The sequence below is a fragment of the Podarcis raffonei genome, chromosome 8 (genome assembly GCF_027172205.1).
Source record: "Podarcis raffonei isolate rPodRaf1 chromosome 8, rPodRaf1.pri, whole genome shotgun sequence".
NCBI classification, from domain to species: domain Eukaryota; kingdom Metazoa; phylum Chordata; class Lepidosauria; order Squamata; family Lacertidae; genus Podarcis; species Podarcis raffonei.
In genome coordinates this window covers 4496374-4503044 of record NC_070609.1, presented here as the reverse complement: position 1 = coordinate 4503044, position 6671 = coordinate 4496374, and positions in this window count along the sequence as shown.

Below are 6671 nucleotides of genomic sequence, written 5' to 3'. Positions count from 1 at the left end.
AAAAGTTAACATTTTCAGAGGAGAATATTATTTTAAATTTTATACCTACTGTATGGAAATGGACAACGGCACAATGAAAATTGATTCTTCCCTAACAGTGGCTAAGAGACTGATACTGATGAACTGGAAGAATTAAGATATGATCCCTTTAATCAATGGCTTGACAACATGACAACACTCGCAACTTCTGAAAGGGGTTGCTTATAGATGTAGACTTTGTTTGGACATTTGGAATGAATTTATGCAGAATGTAGTAGGTCATTCATAACCGTATATGCATTAAGATAATAATAGCACAAATATCAAAATAAAGATGTATGGAAATGTAAGCGATTATACTAATTGTATTGCACTGTATTTTTTGCACTGTTCCTTTTGTCACTTTCTTTCTTTATAAATGATTCCCCCCCCAAATAAAATATTATTATTAATAAAAACAGTGGTCAAGTAGAGGTTTTTCTTCTTCAAGTTGGGCGGCAGCATCCTTCTTAATACCAGTTTATGGAAGCCAAAAAAGGAGAGAGTTCCTCTTATGTTCAGGTTCTGCTTGCAATTTTCCTGCAATGGACATCTGGACCTTCCATGAAGGAGGCAAACAAGGATGGGCCTCAGATGATATGGGGTCAGTCTATATATTTTGTGACACTTTGGTTGGCCCTAATAATAATAATAATAATAATAATAATTAATAATAATAATAATTTATTATTTATACCCCGCCCATCTGGCTGGGCTTCCCCAGCCACTCTGGGCGGCTTCCAAAAAAATATTAAAATACTGTAATACATCAAACATTAAAAGCTTCCCTAAACAGGGCTGCCTTCAGATGTCTTTAAAAGTCTGGTAGTTGTTCTCTTTGACATCTGGTGGGAGGGCGTTCCACAGGGAGGGCGCCACCACCGAGAAGGCCCTCTGCCTGGTTCCCTGTAACTTGGCTTCTCGCAGCAAGGGAACCACCAGAAGGCCCTCAGCCCTGGACCTCAGTGTCCGGGTAGAACCATGGAGGTAAAGACGCTCCTTCAGATATACTGGACCGAGGCCGTTTAGGGCTTTAAAGGTCAGCACCAACACTGTGAATTGTGCTCGGAAACGTACTGGATCATCTGCTCCATCCACAATAATTATTAAGTTTGCAGATGATATTACCATAATGGCCTAATTACAGGCGGAGATGAAACAGCGTACAGGGGGGAGGTTCAAAAAGTATCTACATGGTGCTTAGAGAATAACTTGCACCTAAATATTAGTAAGACAAAGGAGATGGTGTTGGACTTCCGGAGGAAGAGAGGGGAACCTGACCTGTTGTATATCGAGGGAGAGAGTATATCGTGTGGAGAGAGTCCCCTCCTTTAAATTCCTGGGAGTTTACCTTAGTGAGGACCTCACTTGGAAAATCTACATAACTCAGGTGGTCAGAAAGGCCCAACAGAGACTCCATTTCCTCAGGGTCTTTGCAGTGCCCAGGTTTGCAGTGCCCGGGGCCGCATGGAGGGAGGGAAATGGACAGAGTACACATGCACGTTCAACTGCCTTCTTTGGCAATCACTTGTAGCCGAGTAAGATTGTCTTCCATAAACACGGTTTTAACAATGAGTCTGCAAGTGACTGTGGGGACCAATTCTGGATCCACACATCCTTCCACAGTGGGGACATTGGTTTCCGGGCAGGAGCTGATCACGGTGTGGATTTGCCAAGTGTGCCTTCCTCTTAGCACGTTTCTCCCTTGTGTCCTGAGTTCGAGTGCCTTCAAAGCCCATGACGCCTTTGGTAAAGGCTGTTCTCCAACTAGAGCGCTCGCAGGCCAGTGTTTCCCAATTGTTGGTGTTTATACTACATTTTTTAAAGATTTGCCTTCAGTCAGTCTTTGAACTTCTTTTGTTGACCACCAGCATTATGCTTTCCATTTTTAAGTTTGGAATAGAGTAGTTGCTTTGGAAGACGATAATCAGGCATCCGCACAACATCACCAGTCCAATGAAACTGATGTTGAAGAATCATTGCTTCAACACTGGTGATCTTTGCTTCTTCCAGTAAACTGATATTAGTTCGCCTGTCTTTCCAAGTGATGTGTTAAAATTTCCGGAGACACCCTTGTTGGAATCTTTCGAGGAGTTGGAGATGGCGTTCATAAGTGGTCCATGTTTCACAAGCATATAGTAAGGTTGGTAGTACAATAGCTTTGTAAACAAGCATTTTGGTTTCCCTGCGAATGTCCCAGTCCTCAAACACTCTGCACTTCAGTTGGGAGAAAGCCGCAATCGCAGAGCTCAGACAGTGCTGGATTTAGGCATCAATGTTGGCCCTTGTGGAAAGATAACTGTCTAGGTAGGAAAAGTGATTGACATTTTTCTACATTACACCATTGAGTTGGATTTGTGGCGCTGCAGAGGGGTTATTTTGTACTTGCTGGTGCAGCACTTTGGTTTTTTGGATGTTGAGTGATAGGCCAAGCGTTTTGTAAGCTTCTGAGAAGATATTTAGGATGGTTTGGAGGTCTTCCTCTGAGCGTGCACACACTACGTTGTCATCAGCCTACTGAAGCTCTATGACGGAAGTTACGGCAACCTTACTCTTTGCTTTCAGCCTGCTCAGATTGAAGAACTTTCCATGGAGCCCTATCCCACCCCAAACCTCTGAATGTGGAGGACCTTGGTAAAGAGGGTCCCCTGTGCTGATCTCAGCACCTGAGAGGGTCTCCAGGGAAGGAAGAGGTCTTTCTGATCTAGTCCGCTTTAGATGTACAGATCAATGCATAACAATATTGCAAATTTGTCAAAAGGATTGGTCAAAATGCACATTTTAAAACCAACAGTTGCCCCAATACAAAGCACAGAAACCCTCCCAGTGTAGCTCCCCTGCCCAATGCCCTATGTTTCTTGATTCCACCTTTTCTTCCTTGCCTGCCCACCCCCTTTCCCAGCCCATTGTATATGGAAAGGATCAACTTGCTTCCTTCAGAGGCCGTTTCTCTAAAAACTGAACTGCGGAACAATGTGGACCCTCCACTAGGCTCTATATAGGGACCTTTGGGAATCCCTGGATTCTACTTCTGACCCGTCTTGGCTGGCTCCCTTCATACGTTGGCCTCAGAGGGCAAGTCAGAGCTCTAGCTCCAAAGGCAAGTGGTGGCCTTGGCCCTTGAGAGACAACAGCACGGGGAAGTCACCCCATCACAGATCACCTGCCCTCTGGTCCTTGGGACAGGAGACTTTTGCTGCCTCCTTGCAGAATTATTTTTGCATATTTCAGAGACGTCTTTTGGGTCATTTGGAGGTGTGGGAGGGAGAAGGAGGTAGGGAGAGAGAAAAATGTTTGGAAGCTTCTTCATTTGCCCAGAAGGTTCCCTTCTACAGAAATGTGAATGGTCCAGTTCTGGGGCAAGAGACCATTTATTTGTGCTCTAGCCAACTCTCAAAACAAGAATTCCTCCACTGGTATTTTGAAACAGCAAGATTATTGTCTGCCCAGTGGTCAGATTTTTCTCAAGTCTACTTGCAGCTTACAGGCATTTTGGAGTTGGCTGTTTCTTTTTATTGCCCAAGTGACATTCTCTAAACCTCTCCCTGCAGCATATCGGCCATCTGGGTCAACATTTTCCGATCCTTAAAGTGCACGGTGCAAAGAAACTCAGGGCTCCCCATCTGATAATTTGAGGTTGGCTATCTTCATGCTGACATGCAGCCATGCTTCATGGTGACAGCAGCCACGAAATTAAAAGACGCCTGCTTCTTGGGAGAAAAGCAATGAAAAACCTAGACAGCATCTTAAAAAGCAGAGACATCACCTTGCCAACAAAGGTCCGTATAGTTAAAACTATGGTTTTCCCAGTAGTGATGTATGGAAGTGAGTGCTGGACCATCAAGAAGGCTGATTGTCAAAGAATGGATGCTTTTGAATTATGGTGCTGGAGGAGACTCTTGAGAGGCCCATGGACTGCAAGAAGATCAAACGTATCCATTCTTAAGGAAATCAGCCCTGAGTGCTCACTGGAGGGACAGATCGTGAAGCTGAGGCTCCAAGACTTTGGCCACCTCATGAGAAGAGAAGACTCCCTGGAAAAGACCCTGATGTTGGGAAAGATGGAGGGCACAAGAAGAAAGGGACGACAGAGGACAAGATGTTTGGACGGTGTTCTCGAAGCTACCAACATGAGTCTGACCAAACTGCGGGAGGCAGTGGAAGACAGGAGCGCCTGGCGTGCTCTGGTCCATGGGGTCATGAAGAGTCGGACACAACTAAACGACTAAACAACAACAACATCTTCATGCTTGTTTGGTTCTGTATCTCCAAGGACAAACCCAGAGTTGCCTGATTCACCCTGCCCTCCTCTCCCCTCTGGCCATTATGTGCTCAAGGAGGCTTAGAAAACTGGGTATAATTATCCCTTCCTTTGAGCATCTCTTACTCTTCCAAAGCCCATATCACTTTTTGCTTGCTGCCCAATTTTAGCCATGCTGATGTGGTTAATGATGGTTCAATTATGGTTTATTGGCTTTGCGTCAATAATCAATAATTTAGATTTCTAATGTTAATATCTAGTAGGGCTTTTTATGCTATTAACCTCATTTATCCTCTTTTCTGTAATAGATTATTTCTGTTAAGTAAAGGAAATGTACAGTGGTACCTCTGGTTACATACATAGAATCATAGAATCATAGAATCATAGAATCATAGAGTTGGAAGAGACCACAAGGGCCATCGAGTCCAACCCCCTGCCAAGCAGGAAAGACCATCAGAGCACTCCTGACATATGGTTGTCAAGCCTCTGCTTAAAGACCTCCAAAGAAGGAGACTCCACCACACTCCTTGGCAGCAAATTCCACTGTCGAACAGCTCTTACTGTCAGGAAGTTCTTCCTAATGTTTAGGTGGAATCTTCTTTCTTGTAGTTTGGATCCATTGCTCCGTGTCCGCTTCTCTGGAGCAGCAGAAAACAACCTTTCTCCCTCCTCTATGTGACATCCTTTTATATATTTGAACATGGCTATCATATCACCCCTTAACCTCCTCTTCTCCAGGCTAAACATGCCCAGCTCCCTTAGCCGTTCCTCATAAGGCATCGTTTCCAGGCCTTTGACCATTTTGGTTGCCCTCCTCTGGACACGTTCCAGTTTGTCAATGTCCTTCTTGAACTGTGGTGCCCAGAACTGGACACAGTACTCCAGGTGAGGTCTGACCAGAGCAGAATACAGTGGCACTATTACTTCCCTTGATCTAGATGCTATACTCCTATTGATGCAGCCCAGAATTGCATTGGCTTTTTTAGCTGCCGCGTCACACTGTTGGCTCATGTCAAGTTTGTGGTCAACCAAGACTCCTAGATCCTTTTCACATGTAGTGCTCTCAAGCCAGGTGTCACCCATCTTGTATTTGTGCCTCTCATTTTTTTTGCCCAAGTGCAATACTTTACATTTCTCCCTGTTAAAATTCATCTTGTTTGTTTTGGCCCAGTTCTCTAATCTGTCAAGGTCGTTTTGAAGTGTGATCCTCTCCTCTGGGGTGTTAGCCACCCCTCCCAGTTTGGTGTCATCTGCAAATTTGATCAGGATGCCCTTGAGTCCATCATCCAAGTCGTTGATAAAGATGTTGAATAAGACCGGGCCCAAGACAGAACCCTGTGGCACCCCACTAGTCACTCTTCTCCAGGATGAAGAGGAACCATTGATGAGCACCCTTTGGGTTCGGTCAGTCAGCCAGTTACAAATCCACTGAGTGGTAGCAAAGTCAAGACCGCATTTTACCAGCTTCTTTACAAGAATATCATGGGGCACCTTGTCAAATGCCTTGCTGAAATCAAGGTAGGCTACATCCACTGCGTTCCCTTCATCTACCAGGCTTGTAATTCTGTCAAAAAACGAGATCAGGTTAGTCTGACATGACTTATTTTTCAGAAATCCATGCTGACTATTGGTGATCACAGCATTCCTTTCTAGGTGCTCACAGACTGTTTGCTTAATGATCTGCTCCAGAATCTTCCCTGGTATTGATGTCAGACTGACTGGGCGGTAATTATTTGGGTCCTCTCTTTTCCCCTTTTTGAAAATAGGGACAACATTTGCCCTCTTCCAGTCTGCCGGGACTACGCTTCAGGTTACATACGCTTCAGGTTACAGACTCTGCTAACCCAGAAATAGTACCTTGGGTTAAGAACTTTGTTTCAGGATGAGAACAGAAATCGTGTTCCGGTGGCACGGCGGCAGCAGGAGGCCCCATTAGCTAAAATGGTGCTTCAGGTTAAGAACAGTTTCAGGTTAAGAACGGACCTCCAGAACGAATTAAGTACTTAACCCGAGGTACCATTGTATTCACTATGTGCCTCAAGACACATCCTTGAACACTAAATTTTCTGTGTGCTGATATGTAGGGGGACTAACTCCCCCCTTAACGTGGCAGTTTTTAAAGAGGGAACCAGGGTGACAAACTGAACTGTCCATTTGGGATAAATAGAAATTTGCCCTCTGAGCTTAGATTTGTCCTCTGAACAGAGCAAAATTCTGCAGTATTGGGGTGAATTTGTACTGGACCATCTGCACATAGAATCACAGAAGTGTAGAATTCAAAGTTGGGTATACCATATTCAGCCATTGTGAACAGCATCCGGTTGGAAATCGCTCAACAACTTGGTCAAAAAACTTTTGTGGCAACCCTAATTCTTTTTTTTTATTAAAGATA